The sequence below is a fragment of the Lepidothrix coronata genome, unplaced genomic scaffold (assembly GCF_001604755.1).
Source record: "Lepidothrix coronata isolate B3197 unplaced genomic scaffold, Lepidothrix_coronata-1.0 Scaffold38, whole genome shotgun sequence".
NCBI classification, from domain to species: domain Eukaryota; kingdom Metazoa; phylum Chordata; class Aves; order Passeriformes; family Pipridae; genus Lepidothrix; species Lepidothrix coronata.
The window spans coordinates 2,208,229-2,226,136 of NW_016690218.1; the positions used below are offsets into that span (position 1 = coordinate 2,208,229).

General features: G+C 40.8%; 1 long non-coding RNA gene across 1 annotated transcript; it reads left to right on the forward strand.

Annotated features, from left to right (window-relative positions):
- The first annotated feature begins 5,220 nt into the window (after positions 1–5,220).
- LOC108496322 lies at positions 5,221–17,528 on the forward strand. The gene is made up of 4 exons (XR_001874418.1): positions 5,221–5,756; positions 7,530–7,628; positions 10,049–11,592; positions 13,207–17,528. It is a non-coding gene; the product is annotated as an uncharacterized LOC108496322 (long non-coding RNA).
- The last annotated feature ends 380 nt before the right edge of the window (positions 17,529–17,908 follow it).

The following is a 17,908-nucleotide window of genomic DNA, read 5'->3' on the forward strand; positions in this document are numbered from 1 at the left end:
CAGCCTTTGTGTGGCATCAAGCAGTACCTTCTCGCTCTGCCATGCTGTGGTTTTCTTGCTGCACTAAACCCAGGAAAACTCAGTCCTCTGAAAGGGGTGGTGGTGGCGAGGATTTGGGGATTTTTTTCCAATCACCAGCTTCTAATTTAAGTAATTCTGGGAAGCTGCTGAGTAAGTACCAAGATGTACCAAGGAACAAAAGGTCTTAATCTCAACTATTTTATCTTTTATAACAACTTTACTGCAGTGGCATCTGCTGGCAAGGTTAACAACTGCAGGGCTTACAGTGATGCTGAATGGGATTGTTGGGTGTTAGTGCAGGCATTAAAGAATGTTTTGTTGAACTATTTAAAACGCCATATCAAGGGCATTTAAAGCTCTGAGTCAGCAGGCTTGACCTTAGAGCTGACCTTGGTTTGAGCCAGAGGTCTGACAAGGCATTCCCTGGGTTTGTTCTAGCTGGAATTTCCCTGCAATCCACTTTACAAGTTTGATTCTTCGCTTCAAACATCATGGAATAAACTCCCTGATTTGCACTTATTTATTTATTTATTTTTAAGGATTTGCATTGCCTGAATGTCCCAAAACATCTCAGCCCAGCTGAGGTCGCCTTTCTTTGGGGTCTGGCACAGACGACAAACGGCTGAACCACGTGGATGTGTTTCTCTAGTCAGGCCGGGTAATTTCAGTGTTTTTCACTGGGACACTGTTAAAGCAAGTGATATGTCCGGAAGGAGGAGTAATGCAAGCAGGAGGAGGGACCTGAAGAGTCCCAAGCATGTCTTCAGCTGCATGTGTAAGTGTTTCCCTGGCACTCACCCATATGTGTGCAGCCTCTCAGAGGTCAACTTAAGACATTGATGCAGATGTGTAGAAGAGGGAACAGATGTCATGCAAATCATGCTTGAATTAAGATTTCTGTGAAAACCCCTCAAACACCGTGCAGCTTTGGGGAACTGTACTTCACCTCTCGGGACAGACTTTATTTTAAATGCTGAAAGAAGTTATTTCTGAGACAAACATTTAGTGATTTAACCTAAATAAGCAAAACTCTCCCTTATTCTCTCCCAAGGCTCCCCAGGAGAAAAGGTTCGGGGTCATCTGAATCTCACATCACGTGGAAGAACACAGCATCTGCTTTTAAAACACAGAAGGGATTCACTGTTCTTCAGGTAACGTAAAAAGATGCATTTGATGCATTCAATTATTCAGTTGACACATCTCTTTACATGCAAAGTCAGTGGTAAATCAGAAGCAATTGTAATAGAAGCTTAAAAGTCCTTGTAGTTAATTTTATCCTATAATTCAAAGCATCATTGTCTGGTACTGATGATGTCTTTTGAAGACCCAAATTGTATGTTTGGTTTCAAGCTGTGTATTTTATCTGAAATGGCATTAAATGTATGGTGTATAAGTAATAAAAAAAAAAAAAAAATCAATCATCTGAAATATATCTTTTTCCACTGGGAAAATTTTAACTTGACTTAGTAGACCTGCATAGATACTCTTTGGCTTCAGTGTTTCAGATCAGTACAGAAAATATCTACATATGTTTTATAATTATACAGTGAAAGACTAAATTAGCTAGATGGCCCTACTGCTACACTGCATAATAATTTAGCAACTAAACATATTGTTGATGAATAAATCAAAGGCATCATAAAAACACCATTTACCTTTTTTCTTGGAGTTGCAAGAGCCATTTGTACACATAACATATTCTCTACAGCAGGAAATGAGAGAAATTACGCAGCAAAGCACTGATGGGTCTTTGTGAAGCCTGTTGTGCACTGCCTTGGTGTTATATAAATGAAATTGTTTCCTGTGTTATGTTTCAGAGCTGCAACGGCATAAACACAGCACAATTGATCCTAAGTAGTGTCTGAGGTTTTTATTGATGCAACTCAATAGGACTGATGCTCTGATACAGTATATTGCACTTTTGAAATAGTACAACGGGAACTGTTTTGAAAGAACAAAAGGCTTAAAGGAGCTTAATGTTGACCTAAATAATCCAATATACTATTTTTAAAAAACTCTTACCATACCATCTGGGGGGTTGATTCCTGACAACTTACTGATACTTCACTTTGTTTAAAAAAAACCCCCTCTCTGTGTGGCGAGCACTTCAGCACCACCACAGGGAAACGAACGAGCTGCGGCAGCGACAGGAAACGATCTGAGGCACAGAAACCACGCGGACGAGGTGTGCTGCAAAGGCACAGCAGCAGAAAAAAAAACAAATGAAAAACCGAACAAACCCCCTGGTCGTTTCCTCCCCCACCAGCTTGTCCTTTGCTCCATGTCCCGAGTGTGGACGGCTGCTCAGCTCACTAACCCCAGCGAACCCATTTCCTCCTGAGGAGGGCTTGGCTTCACTTTGTGTCTGGCTCCTCCTGGAAGCTTCAAACGGTGCTCTGTGTGAACTCTCACTGAACCTGACTCTCAGTTTCCATATTCACCATCTCTTTTGCTTCCTGTAGTAAAGTCCTTCTTGGTAATCTGTGTCCTATGGAAGAGGATCTGAATTCCTGCAGCCCAGCAGCCAAGGTGGAGGAATGGGTAGGGAGTCCTGGAGATACAGCCAGTGCCCATACTCAGGTTAGCTGTACAATGGTTACAAGTTCCATGTCCCACAATCCATCCACAACTCAGATGGGGCACCATCTGAGTTTAATCCAACTTAATAAACTGAAACCAGAGATTTTATTAATTTAACTTAATTTTTTTTTAAAAATTGCGTAATGCTTAAGAGGTGGAAAAAAGCCCAGTTGCTGGGAAGGTCATGCCCTGGTTGTCGGAATTCTAGGAATTTAAATACATGACATTGAATTTCACCCTGTTTATTTTGGGGGAGGGGAGGACAACAATCTGTAAATGATGACGTATCTACAGAAGACCATGGTGTACCTGCACACAAAAGATTCACAGGGACTATCTTGTGTTCCTTTTTTCTAAGGCAGGTACTTCTAGAGCTGATGTCAGTTTGCTGCATGTTTGTCTAGAATTATCCCACTGTAAATGTGATACAACCTGACAGGCTTTAGGATTCAGCATAAAATGCTGTATCTCACTCCAAAATCAAAACATGCACTACTTGTTACGAACTGCAACTGATGAGGCCACAGGCGTAATATTAAATGGATGATTCCAGTTTTTTATATGTGACTTCCAGTATGTTAAAACTTTTCGTTTTGTGAGGAATGTCAACACTTTAACAATCTCTTATAAAATATACATTTCAATAATAAAAATTTAAATCATCTTTCCACCACTTGGGTCTAAGGTTTAGTCAGAACGGTTCTTACATTCTTGCCTAGCAGCACAGAAGTGGTCTAGAGAAAAATTTACTTCTGAACATTTCTGGAACTTCATATAAATTCACATTTTAACATATTTCTGGTGAAGCTGAGGTCTGAAGTGATCTAGCTCCATTCCATACGTGAAGCAGTGTGGTGTGCATGTGTGTGGGGGTGTCTGTTGGTAGTCTGAATTGGACCTAACCCTGAACGTATAGATTATAGCTGAGGTTGAACTTGAATTAAAAGAAATGCCAGTTTGATTCCCTGCTATCCGAGCTGATCTTTCTACTCCTTGAAGCATATTTCAATAACCCGCTTGTTATCTCCCTCTGAGTTCCCGTATGCTATTATTGTTCTTATCTAAACGTTCACTTGATTATGGGACTGCCCTCTGAACCTGCCATCACTGTCGCTGCTTCATAATGCCCGCAATTATTTCTCTGTGGGCTGCCAGACCCACTAATGATGCTGTTGTTGCTGCGAGAGGCGAGGGCTGAGTGTTCACTTCTGCGGAACGTGATTGAAGCTGGAGCTTGGCTGGTAAGAGTAATGTAGGTCAGAGCAGTCTCGGGATCACTTTGTGGGGGCATTAATGGTGGCAGGGGTTTTTGCACGGAGTTCACAACAACTTACTCCATTAGGGCCCTTGGAGTCTCTTGGGCTTTCAAAAGGAGGGTATTCTTGTGAGTTTATGCTGTACCTTTCGATTTGTGCATCACCCACAGCTTCTGCTGAGATCCCCTCCCTCAGGGTTCCCAAGGTTGGTGCTTTCATGGACCCTCTCCAGATCAAAATTCATCTGCTCGTTCAAAACGCTCTGCTCAGAATTGGATACTGTTTACTGATGAAAGAACACATCCAATTAGTTCCTCCAATTTACCAGCCAAAGCAGCCTTCCCAGATTTCTGCACTATCTGGAAGCTGACGGTGAATCCAGTAAGCACAAGATCAACCTTTTCTGTGCTGCTCAGCATCTTCATATGTGAATTAGCCTATGTGCAAACAGTGAAGCTCATGATGCTGAAATCACAGATAAAAACTGAGACCTTTTATTACCACAGCTTGAAATTAGTCTTGTAAAATTGTAGAGAAATATTTTTGCATTTCAATTTATTAAAATCATGTTGCAGAAGTGTAATATGGTAAATAACACACCAGTGCAGTGGCACAGCAAATGCAGGCTTTGTTCTTGGAGATCTCTAAGCAGCAACAAGTGCAGGTCACTAAATGAGGAAGGAAAAGACCATGAAAGTGTCAGACCAAGATTTTACACTTTAAGTTATTTCCCACAAACAAGGGTGGGAAGGGAGAAAAGGTAGGGATGAGAAGTGCCTCAGCCTTAGGATTTCTTTTGCACTGCCTGTTTAAGAACAACATCTAGTAAATGAGACTCAGTTTTACTTGGATAAATGGGGCATAAGCCCAAGAGCAACATCTAAAGTAGGCAAGGACAAGGTCACAGCTGTGTGTAGGGGAAGACAGCACAACCCCTGCCTCCCAAAAGCACACGTACATGCACAAACACAGACACACACACATATACTCTCACGGGCTTCTGGCTTTTGGATTGACTCCAGGGATGCATCGGGAGATCAATGTAGGGAGTGTATCCTGGGCTATGCCTTGGCGGAGCAGGGTCAAACAGCTTTGTATCATCACGCTGCCATTCTCAGCCAATGAGCCCTCAGTGATTCTCCAGTGACTCTAAGGAAAACACAGAGAAGAATGAAGAAATGTAAGCCTTTTGCTCAGTCCTACCTCAGCAAAGCAGTGGTTTGCACTTCTGTTGAAAACAGGAAAAAAAGTTGAATACTGTGAGACACCTTGAGTCAGGAAAGTACTTTCCCCGCTTCCCAGGAAAAGACAGGGCTGGGCACCTCACAGGCTGTTTTTCTCACAGATAATTAGCATGGTAATTGTGATGTGTTTAATACACTAGGTGTATTATTACCTACTGTGAGATGTTAGAGCAACACTGATTGCTTTGCTCTCCCCTGGTCTAATTGCAGCACCTCAAGCCAGAAACCACAGGTTCACAGTTCATGCTCTAATGTGCAAGACAGGGACTGGTAAATGGTCTGTTGTGCTCTGAATGTGTTGTCCTTTCTGGTTTTGTATGTGAGGTTGCTGTGGAGGCGAGCTGCCTAGGATCTTTGCTGAGAAAAGCATAATTTACCTTGAACTCTCTCAGTACTGTGTGGTACTCTGACAGAGAGGGCTGCTAATGATGCAAAACCCTGCCCACAGCCTTGATCTTTACAAGCTGGCTGCATGCACACACATGTGAAATGCTGCTTCAGCTGGTTTTTTAATGAGGGGAGGGAACCCAAGAATGAAGAGGGCTCACTTGCACACCCCTCTGCCAACCTACTGCTTCATGAGACCTGAAGGCTATTGTGGAGCATTGGAGTTGGACACAAAACCACTTGGAGCCCATCCCTCATTCCCAGACAGGTATTTCAAAAGAACCAACTGTGTGGCTGTTTTAATACTGAGAAGAACCCTGAGATTAGCTCAGCTGGTTAGAGCACAGTGCTGATAACACCAAGTTTGATCTCCACATGGGCTGTTCACTTGCGGGTCCATTCCAACTCAGAATATTCTGTGGTTCTGTGAAATATCCCTTAGTTAACAATATGTTGGTTACACTGGCACAGGGCAGCCTTTCTCAACTCATGCTGGCACTGTAATCAGCCTGTTAGATGTACACAACAAATAAATCCTAATTTTCAGGTAGAATGTGGAAAAATAGGTTTTCCAAGTATCATTCCCCTGTCCCCACTTGAGATGGCTTTCAAATGGCCTCCTCAAAGACGAGATAAAAGAAACACATATATTGAGAGGACAGTAGACTCAGGTTCAGAAATCATGTCATGCAGTCACCTAATTCTGGTTCTACAGTCACCGAATTGTGTGGTTTCATCCAGTGGTAAACATCTCTCTGCAAGCTTTAGAAATGAGAGCTCTTTGAATGGAGAGTTGGAACAGCCACTGAAGCTGTTGCAGATGGAATTTGCTGCTACAATTTCAACAGATAAAATTTAGAGGAAACTTTGTTTCCTGAAAAAAATAATTTATCAAGCTAGTGAAACAAAGCCTATTTTTTTTTTTTAAGTCAGAACAATTCCTGGGGTTGTCAAGATGTCGGGACAAGTAAACTGTGGTGTAAGAGTTGTTCTTCTTTCTTCTGCCTCCCTGAAAGCTTTTCAGAGGGGCCTTAGAAAGCACAGGAGAGGAAGAGCTGGCTGTGGCAGCGGGAAGATGCCTGCCCAGCTGGGTCCCACCATCCTCCCCTAATCCCAGTGAGTCTCCAGTTCAGAGCCATCAGTTTGGGCTTGCAAACTACTCCCTTTGGTCTAGCGAAAGCCCTGTAATGACCTGATCCTTCAGAGTCCTCAGGTTTGGTTGGGCTGGAAAACATGGATGGGACTCAGCTGCCATTGCTCAGCTGACCTCCTTTTGGGAAGGAGCACAGTGATGTGCTCACGCTGACGGGACGGCCACACGTGCAAGTGCTCTGCACCATCCATCGCCTGCCAGAGGATTTATGTGGAGAAGGATGTAAGGGGACAGCTGACAGGTGCAACTTTGAATGAGGGAAAGGGAAGAAACCAGGATAGTAACGTCTGTATGCCTTTCTTTTTCACACTGTGAACTTTGTGTGGGGTGTTCATCCCTAAAATAAGTCGCCAGCCTGCAGTAGCTGATGTCCACACGGAGCCAGTCCCCCAAGGCAGGACTCCAGTGTAGGCACATAAAGTAGACAGGTGAGGGGGCTGTTGGTATCAGCTCAGTAACAATCACACACAAGCTACAGCAGTTGAAATATGTGCTCTAAAGGAACATGAAATTGTAGTAATACCAGGGAGGCATGGGATAGCCCACAGCCTTAATATCCTATCAGATATTGTTAATGCCTCCATGTTCCTTGCCAGCATGATAGGAAGGATTCCAGCTTCCATTAGTTTAGGTGGAGGTCTTATTCTCATTACCAAAACCAGATTCTTCTTTAATGATCTGTGTATTTGTTAATTTTACCCCTAATATTTTAAAATTATTTTGTTCTGTATCATATATACCAGAGAGCAAATACACCCTAGATTAGACTGCATAGACTAGACTGCAAGGTAGACAGCTGTGAATAAACTAGCTGTGTGTTGTGCAAAACATGTCTAATTCACTGTAGTTTCTTCTCTCTGCCTTGCCCTATTTTCTTCCATCTGTAAGATCCTGCAGGAAACCAATCCCTGAGACCACAAGATGAAGCCCAGAGGCAGCTCACCATGACCTTGCTGTCAGTGGTATCTTTGAGAACAACTCTAAAAGGTGTTTCTACTGAGAGGTAACAGCCTGCATCAACAAAAATGATCTAACTTGTGGGGCTTCCAGGCCCCAAATGGATGGTCCCACATCCAAGCCCCTTGATATTTTATGTATGCTTGTGGTGTCGCTGCAGAAATGCTACTCTGGGAAGGGCACAGCGTTGCTTCTTCCCTTCTAGTGTCTCCTGCTGTGCTGTGCAGTCCAGCACTCACACCCTGAGCATGAAATTTAGGGAGCAGGAATGGCTGAGGGCTTGTTTTTCTCCTCACATGAAGCTATGCAGATCCACAGCACAACATCAAAGCTCAGCTCTGCTCCTCTGCTATTGTGGATGTTAGGCAAGTTTGGCTACTTTGGAATGGGATAAAGAGATGTGGGAAGAAACATGCAAAGAAGTAATAAGGAAAACTGCTTTAAAGTTAGAAGCTTGAAGTGCTATTTTTTTTCTGTTTTCTTTCTTCTTTCCCTTTCTTTTTGTTTATTTATTCTTTTTTCTTTCTTTTTCTTTCTTCTTTTTCTTTATTATTTTCATTCTTCTTTCTTTCTTTTTTTCCTTAATTTCCCTCCTTCCCTCCTTTTTTTTTCTTTGTTTTTGTGCTTCGTTTTACATTTGCACTGTGATGTGTTCTTGAACTGGGCAATTTGCAGCAGCTTAGCAGAAATTGCTGTGACAGGCAGCACTGCAGAAAGACTGTATCTCAGACTCACCCTCCCTGGAGCAGCTGCTCAGGATGCCTGTGATACAATACTTTTCCTGTCTGAGGAGCAAAACAATAAGGCCCAGACACATTGCTTCTGGAAACGCTTGCTTATAGGCAAACTTTTTACACGTTGAATGTGCTGAAATTATAAACTAGGTTTTAACTGGGTTGCGTAGATCTCGAGTGAAAAGTACTTTCAGGAATTGCAGGGAAAGCTCCTAGCTGGCTTTACCAAATACATTTTTTATTATAAAATTTCAGAAGTGTTTATATTGCATATGTATGAGGGGTTTATATTAGAAAATTATAAATTGTATGATTCTACATAATTGGTACATTTATGAATTCTATATTAGTCATATATTGTGAATTATTTGCAATATATAGCCTATGTAATGATATAAATTTGCACTTACAAATTTCTTACGTATTTCTAAACAGTTTCTTGCATGTAATCTCTGATTTGCTTAGCATCATTTATTAACTATCGAGTTACAGATGACTTCTCTCCAGTGTATGACTCAGCTCCTCCCAGGCCCCTTGGGAGCCTTGACCTTGTCTGTTCGCATGCCCATGAAAAGCTGTATGGCAAAGCCAAAACAGCGCAGCGTGGCACATGTGCCAGCTCTACTGTCCTAGTAAAAATAAGGCAAAAGAAAGAAGACATAAGTAGGCATAAGTCACTAAAGACTAGCAGGGCTCTCATTTTGCAAAGGGAAGACACTGGAAATCTCTGGTGCTGACTTATGGGCAACTGGGGAGTCAGGAGGGAAGCAAAGCAGAAACTGAGCTCCCTTTTGCTGTTAAGTGCTGATGTTAACTCCTTATCCATGCCCCTGCAAGGAAAGGAAGGTTCAGACACGTACAGTTAATGAGCAAAGCAACTGAATAAATACAAAGGGGCCAAACAAGTTTGTATTTTGCATTTTTATCAGTCTTCTGAGAGGCTGTACACAGTAACCAGGGATCGACGGGGGTGTGGGGAGGGACTCGGTGCTTTGAAAAGAGGAAATTCCCCTCTCCCAGCGAAGGAAACATGCTGTGCCTCAGAAGGCTCAAGAAGCGGTTGGCAGCTGTGTGCAGGAAGAGAAAAACCTCTCATTTTGAACTTGAAAGCAAAACTTGGTTTCAAGGGAACAGTAGAGAAGTGTCACCAGCAAAGTCTACGGTTAGGGTGACCTATACAGTTCCTTTACTGAAATGTAAATATGTAGGTAAGAAAGCATGTAGAGAAAGGCCTTTCCCTGAGGTTTTCCTTTGAAGTAATAGGAGAAGCCTCCACAGATTTTGTGCATTTATGAACAGACCTTTTTAAAGTGAGGGCTGCAGGGGAAAGGTGGAACTGCAAAGGAGGATGTTTCAATAGCTGTTTCAAAACCAGCTTTAGTGGCCTGAATGTTATGGTGTTTCTGGGTGTTTTGCAGCCCCACCCTGCTCCACGCCTATGTAAGCCACTGGGACTACTGAAAAATATATTTTCATGTCAAGTGATGCTGACTTATGCTCTTTTGTTTGCACAATAAAAAAATCTCCTTCAAATTTGAAAATGCTTTAAAACTCCAGCTTTGAAGCAAGGCTTGAGGATGCAGTGATGATCTCCTGATTTCTGTTTAGCCTTGCCTAGAACCTGTCTGCTTCAGCCTGCAAAAGCAGCCATGGGGGGGTGTTTTGCCATTGGCTCTGCAATTCCATCTGGATTTTACCTTTTTCTGCCTTTTTCAGGTAAAAGCTCTCATGGTATCTCAGTGCTGAAGTGGCAGGCAAACATGGAGTGGTTGCTGCACCACCTCAGAGCCTGAACTCGCTAGTGCAGGAAATGACTTTGCAGTGCCTGCCCTGCGCCACCACGGCTTCAACAAAAGGCCTGTGCAATGTCGGCAGAGGATGTAACTGGGGGAAATGTGCACTGAGAAATGTTCTTATATACAGTAGAGAGGAAAGGAATAGAGAAGTAAGAAAAAGATTGCGCTGTGGTTTTCAGGCTGCCATTGCCCAATTGCCTTTGCACCGTGAGGTCCTCCTGCCACGTGCCCTGTGCCTTCATCAGGGGTGTGGAAGACAAGTAATGCTGATGCTTTACAGGAATAACCTCTGAGCCACACTACAGCAGCTTCATCTTCAAGAAGCAAAGTAAGAAAAAGGATAAATAAGTCCAGTACAGCACAGTTTCCTGCACTGCTAAGATCTGTGAGTGATCCAGCACATGGGCTTGGGCACTACCATGGGTCTGGCCCATCGTAGCAGGAGAGATCCACCTAGACCAGGTCAGCCAGAGAGCCATTGTGAAGGGAAAGCAAACTTTAAAAGTAAATGGGATGAGTCATGTTGCCTGTTGGCATAAATGCAAAACATTTAGGAGCAGGAAGTGTCTTTGTTTTTGTGCACGGGAATGTGCTTCAGGTCAGGTTATCGCTGAGGTGCATTTCTGGCCAGCAAAATAAGGGCTTGCTCCAGCAGCAAGACCATCCTGCCTGCCAAGGAGAAGCAATTTCATGCAGTTCAATGTCAGGTACCCGAGTCTTTGCTTTTTGTATTTAACACTGTATTTAACAACATTGAATTTGAAACCAGAATCCTGCCACCTACTGCTCATGGAAATTCCAGATGTGTTGTGTGCACAGCGGTCTCAACCCTAAAAACCTTAAAAACCTCAAAAACCTCATCAAAGCTCTCTGGGACTGGTCAGCTCTGCACAGGCTGGAAAAAATATCTGTGAGCCATCTCAATTGCCCTATTGGGACCTTGAGCTGATGTAAGGATGTCTGTGGCAGTGCTGGCTTTCTTGGAGAACAAAGTGCTGTTTCCTTTTGTGTGCTGAACAAACAAACAGTGTGTGGGAATTGGTCCCTACAGAAATACTTTCTTTTTTTTTTTTAAATATCCAAGTCACTTTTTTTCAGAACACTGACCTGTTTATTGCTGGGGAATGCCTGTGACTGCCTTCTGAAACTCAAAAACTGCAGAGGTGTCCATGGCAAGAATAGAAGACTATTGCAATAATACTAGGGATGGTTCTGCAGTTCAAATTAAGCACAGAAGTGTCTGAAAACTGTCAGTCTGCCTAGTGCCAGAATTCATTATGAATTTGGTTTTTAATATAGTTTAGGCTAGAAATCATCCTAATTATCTTTTTTCCTTTAATTAAATAAGAAGTCTGTCATTAGCCTCTGCTTCCCATAACTCATGTTTTGGATTGAGATTCTCATGCCTGGGAAATGGGAGAACTGGAGAGAAACTGGGGAGAGAGACAAAGAGAAGACTCTGAAGTATGTAACTATCTTTGCTGCTTATCTGTGTCCAGGTACTGGCTCAGTGAAACTTTCCACATTAACAGTGTCTTTCAGCTCTTCTGTTCCAGCTGTCAGCTGCTCACTGCTTAATCAAGAATTTGGAGGCAAATTTCTTGCTGTCTTATAAATAGTCCACATTTAAAGCTGTGGCCAGAGTATACATAGATAGACTTTAAATCTAGGGAAGGAAGGTAAGAGAGATTTGTGGAGATGAGGGAGGTGTAGTCTTGTATATGCAAATTCTGCCTTGAAGCATTTTGATTCATGTAGTAAAATTGCTTCTAACAAAATTAACTTTATGTGGATATTGTTTGAAACAAGAATTTCAAATGTTAAGCAATGAACAATGCTACGGAAGGATCACATATACACTGAAGCTCTGCTCTAATACTTATTATTTATACTTCTGAAAACAACTTGATGTATATATGCTAGTTTAGTTTTTAGAAATCTGAATCAGTTTAAACCCTCTGTCTTCATAAACCGCAGTGGAAAAATTAGGTATGTGTATATATTTTAAAATGTTATTAGAAATATAGACATTGAGGTTCAAAGAGTTAATTAATATTTAAATTACTATATTTTAAAAAATAATAAACAAGACTAGTTGAACAGGTTTAATAAGAGAAGAAGTCAATTTAGTTGAAAGTAGATATACAGTGATAGCAGCTCCTAAAGCCAAAATACATGAGCTCATCTTTTGCTAGATGCATCAAGCTGATTTCTTCATTTATCACTTCTGGTTTAGGCCTAAATGTTTTGAGTAATTACATTTTTTTTTGTAGAATAAGATGAGAGGTGTGAGGATAGCAGTAGCACCAAATACAAGAGAAAATGAGTGCGACATTAAATAAAATAATTTCTTTGGTGTCTGTACTCATGTAAGAAATTTATCATCTATTCTATATATCCCAGTGTTGGAATTATTTGTTGCAAATAGTTGTCCAAATTTACCCAAATTATTTTCCTTAAGTACAAATTTACCCGAATTATTTTCCCAGAAGTACAGTGCTTTCCCTCTTTTAAAATTCAATTAAAAACATTGCAGTGAATTTTTAATACCATTTAGAAAACTGGATGTGGGTGCAATATTCTGCCTTGATGCAGGGCCTCACATGCCACTGGCCTGGCCCAGTCAGCAGCCTCACTGCTCATTCCTGCCTGGCTCCACACCAGCGGCTCCGATGCTTGTTCCCTCCAGACCAGCAGCCTGTGGCCCTCTTCAGCTCATTTTAAAAAGCCACTTCAATATTAGTTTCATCTACTGCAGGGAGTTGTGCAATCTGCCAGCCACAGGCACAAAAATCATGCATTGGTTGCAAAACTAACGCTGGAGAGTTAACATTTTTTTCACTATATATATACATATTTGTATGTATATTAAATATACACACGTGTGGACACACACATATACATGTATACTTGTTTGTGTTGACACTTCAAAGCCTTTGGGTTCTATCTGTTTTGCATTTGCCAAGGCTTTTGTTGCTGTTTTTTTCCCAGGTACCAGAGTGCCTTAATGATTTAGGGATGTAACATTTTCAGTGTGCTATACGTGGGAATTGAGGCCAAGCTTCTCTCTTCATCCAGGGCAGGCTGTCACGCAGGAACCAGGAGAAGGTATATTCTGTCCCTCCCATCCTGTGGGGATCCCAGATGGCTGCTGTGTCAGCTGAAGTCACTCTCTGCTCTGTAACCTCTTCCTGAAGACTAGAGGATACAGGTTCAACAGCCGGAAGCCTTCTGGGAAACTGCTTGAGAATCAGCAGGTACCCAGGAGGTGCAAGCGGCTTTTCTTTGTATTTAAAGTAATACATTTAAAGTGTGAAGTTTTCTATCTTCCTCTAAATTAAAGCCACTTTCTGTTTAAACATTTACAACTCTTTCAAGCACATACCTCTGCCACATACAAATGCATTTGTCCTAGAAATCCTTGGAAATACTGTAGTCTGTGTTTTCCATAAGCCTTCAGAAAATCAACTGTTCCAAGGGCTTAACGCTGGAGTAATTTAACAGCCGTGCTGCAAAAGTGGCAAGGTAAGCAGCCCAGCAGAAGATACAGTAGCCAAAACTCTTATCTCAGGACCCATTGCTCGGAGAATTGCATCAACTTCCCCTGGTAAATAATGAGTCTTATTTATAAATTCACATACAATACAGAAAGGAAGCTTGTTGCACTATTGTGGAGATCAAAGATTCAACGTGGGTTTTTTCCTCCTTCTCCTGTTTGGAGAACTAAAGTCAGTTTGTATGTATCTGTGTCCTTCTTATTGCTGAGCCCAGCACAGTTGATAGCCTTGGGTATTTTTTTAAAGCTGTTTCTAAAGATAAACATTTTGCAAAAATTCCCAGAATGCAAGTGCTCAACTTAATTTGCCCAGAGCTGTACTCTTTGTTGGCAGGCTGTTCCTTTACAGGGGGTTTTAAGTTCCAATTCGAAGTATCACATATTAATACACAATGAGAAACTTTTTCTGTGGTCGAGGGTGAAATCCCTGCCTTACTGAGGTCCAAAGAAACAAAACTTTTATTGATTTAGTTCAATAATATTCAGAGGCTAATCCCAAATCTCTCGCTCCTTTATTAAGAACGATTCTATCACTGAAAAAATATGAACAAATTTATATAGCCTAATCAAAACAATCCCCAAAGTGCCTGAGCACACTAACAACAGCTTTTAAACTTGGATTGTCATCAGTTTTTCGGTGTCAGTTTGAGAGGCAGAGATGTTTTTTGTTAGCATGCAGAACTCAGTCTGCCTTCTCTTTCAGGTTATACTTTTTGATGTGACAGACAACACACAGGTTCATCACCACCTTCTTGGCTGCAGCAGGTAATTTGCTCAGCTCCATGTATCATGGTGACAGCTGCCAGACAAGAATTTTCTTCCTCTCATGCAAACAGTAGATGTATTTTCACTGGACAGGCTAGGATGTTTTGATCAAATACAATACTAGAGAGAAAGAGAAAGAGAAAGCATATGGGGTGTGCATATATATACACAAAAGTCTATGTAGTATATACACATACACACCCATTTATATATACACACACATCTATGCATAAAGGGGTTGCTTAACAGCCTATAAAAAACGCCACCTTACTATGAGTCTTACGGGTGTTTTCTTCCACAGAAGCAAAGAGCTAATCAGGAGAGGAAACAGGAGCTGAATTACCCCACCCACCTCCATAGACCCTGCTAAAGCCATTTATCACAATGTTTCTCAACCTTCTTGAGTTGGCAGCTTTTTAGGACTTGTTTTTGCAACCTTTCACGAAACCCATTAAAAACGGTATAATAACAAAGTAACAATAATACTAGTCTTAAGCACAGGTGTGGTAGGGACACATGGGAGTTCCCCAGGCAGCCATGGGCTGTCAGATCTGGCTGCCGGACAGAAAAAGATTAACTTTGACCAGAAATGTTCTAAGTGTTCCAGAGCAAAACAAATTTAGGGGAGTTCATGGCCAGCACTGTGCAGTGTGTTAAGGTTGTATTTCGTGAATATTGATTTTGTCAATTTAAAGTGAGTTACATTCGATGAAAGATAGGTACTGGCATCAGAATTGTCATCTTTTAATATTTATATCTAAAAAAATGAAAATCTCCATCTTATTACATCAGAAGAAATAAGAGATGGACAGAAACAGTGTGAAAATGACTGTAAGAATTTTTTTTGCCTAGTCAATGGAAGTTTAGTTCATTTTTTGGTCTCTAAATGCCATTGGAACAAGAACACTTCTGAGATAATTTTATTCGTCAGCCACAAACATTTTCAGGTAAAATCAAAAATAGGAGGACAAAAAATGCAGGATAGATATTGAATATGCAAATATTATTAAGCAACCATGCAAAATAAAGGTAAAAGGATTTAGAGTAAAATTTAATGTTTGAAGAAGTATCTGTAGATCATTAACTAAAAAAAGAGGCTAGCTATAACCTGAATTTAATTCCATAGACTTGACTTATCTGAGGACTACTGTGATACCTGTTTTCATATGGTGTTGAGAAAGCACACAGTTATGTGTGTCCAGATGAATTAGCTTAAATATCAGGACTCATAATAATGCCAGCAATTCGTAATATCACAGGCACCAACTGTTAATAACCAACTGGTTAATAACAATGCAGGGGACTCCAATGGTCACCAATTCTGAACTGTAAGTCTTGGGATATTAACTAGAGTTAATATACCAGTGGGATTTTTTAAAAATATATTTTATTAAATTAAAGGTATTTTAATATCCTGAAATACTAAATTCAGTGCCTCCAGAGGCAGAAATTCAGAACCTCCAGAGGGGTTCATTGTTTGGAGAGAGTTCCTCTGTAAAGTCAACCTGTTCTGCCAAGGCCAGACAGTACAACTGAACTCCCCGGGACTACTTAAGTAACACCAACAAGCAAGCACAAACTGTAGGACTACCCCTGGCTGTCACTTAGAGCTACTTGAGACATCATTCTTATAGAAAGCCCCAGATTCCCCTTGGATATACTCAGATTTTACAGAGTGCAGACAATATTATTCATATTGAAATTTTACTTCATCAGATACTTATATTTTCCCTTAAGCTTAAGCAATTTTTACTGCTAAGTGTGCGTCCTGAGGAGACTTCAGAACCATAACTTACACCTGATGAAATTTTTCCTGGCCCTTGCTGGAGAAGAGTGAAATGATCCCATTTTTGGTTATCGTGTTGTTTTCCACCATTCTCCTGAGTCTTGTCATAGCTAACACTCACTTCCCATCGCCTTTTGAATGGCTTCCTCCCAAACCCCTGCCCCGTTCTCTGCCTTCAGCTAAAGAGCATGTTGGAGACAGGAATCAGAGAAGGAAAGGTGTTTTTCTCCTCTGGAAGAGTCACTGTCTCTGAAAGTGTCTCTGGATGTGGCACTTGGGGATACAGTTTAGGGGGATTATTGTGGAGCTGGGGTGATAGTTGGACTAGATGATCTTGAAGGTCTTGTCCAACCCTGATGATTCTGTTATTCTCATTAAAATGAAAGCCTAGAGAATTATTTTCTCAGTTTTATGTTGTGAGATAAAGATGTTTTATGTAGATATAGGCAAATTTCAAACACTGGAAACCTAACTTGCAGCAGTGCACAGGTAATATCATTTTGATGGTCATGGTCCTGACTGGATTTCCTATTTGTCCCATTTATTAGTTGTCCTGTGGTGGTCCCATAAATATTTCTGAAATAACCTCTCAAGTGTATACCAATTATCACTGGCAGAATTGCAATAAACAGTTCTTAATGGCCCAGTAGGTTTCTAATCCAGGTTCAGTAAGCAATTTCAAACCAAAACCATTTCTCTGAAAGCAAGTTTATTCTCTAAATGAGACTTCAACTGAAAACCTTCATGTTTAAGCATATTAACTGTAGGATTCTTCTGCCAACAAAATGAAGCAGGCTCACTCCAAGGAATAGTTACTGTTATTTAGAAAACTACTGAAAACAGTTTTTAACATAATGGTTGTAAACTGTGCAATAGTAATATAGCAAAAATATTAGCTGGAACGAAAATATACATTATCTGAAGTCAGAAATTAAGCTTCACTTGCATTCTTTTGCATAGTAAATTATCAAGTGTCTCTTAGATAAAGCTGATTGCCTTAACTAAAGAACAAATTTATTCTGGCTGCATTTATTAAAATCTATATTTACACGTGATTCCTGTTTGACTGAGTAACTTTTAATCTCATTTAAATGTCTCTTACTGCATCACATAGTGAAAAATACAATGAATGTATGAGAAAATATAACTGGACCTCTTTGGTATAAAAATAGGAGAGATACAAAATAAATTTTTTTAAAATTTCCTTGTGAAAATGAAAAATGTCAAGGCCAAAATAGACAGAATAAATAGTAATATATATATATTTTTAAATAATTCACACACGAATGCCCATTTCCTGCAATCACTTAGGGGAAAAAAAGCTTGCCATACTTACTCTTAATTCGAACATTATAGCTACAAAATTAAACCCCCAAACAAACAAACAAACAAACAACAACAAATTGTTGTTGGTCGGTTGGTTGGTTGGTTGGTTGGTGTTTCTTTTTATGTGGGATTTTTGCTGTGTCTGCATGGCACTGCCAGTTTTCTGTATGAGACAATGGTGGTCTTGTTTTTAGGGAATTTTCCTTCGTTTAGAAAGCTTTACTAGAACAGAGTATCACTTGTCAGTCTGTACCCAAATTCAGACTATTTGGGACGTCCACAATGATTGTGCAAACACAAACAGGACTGTATTTCACACTTAAAGCACTTCATCACTTTTAAGATCC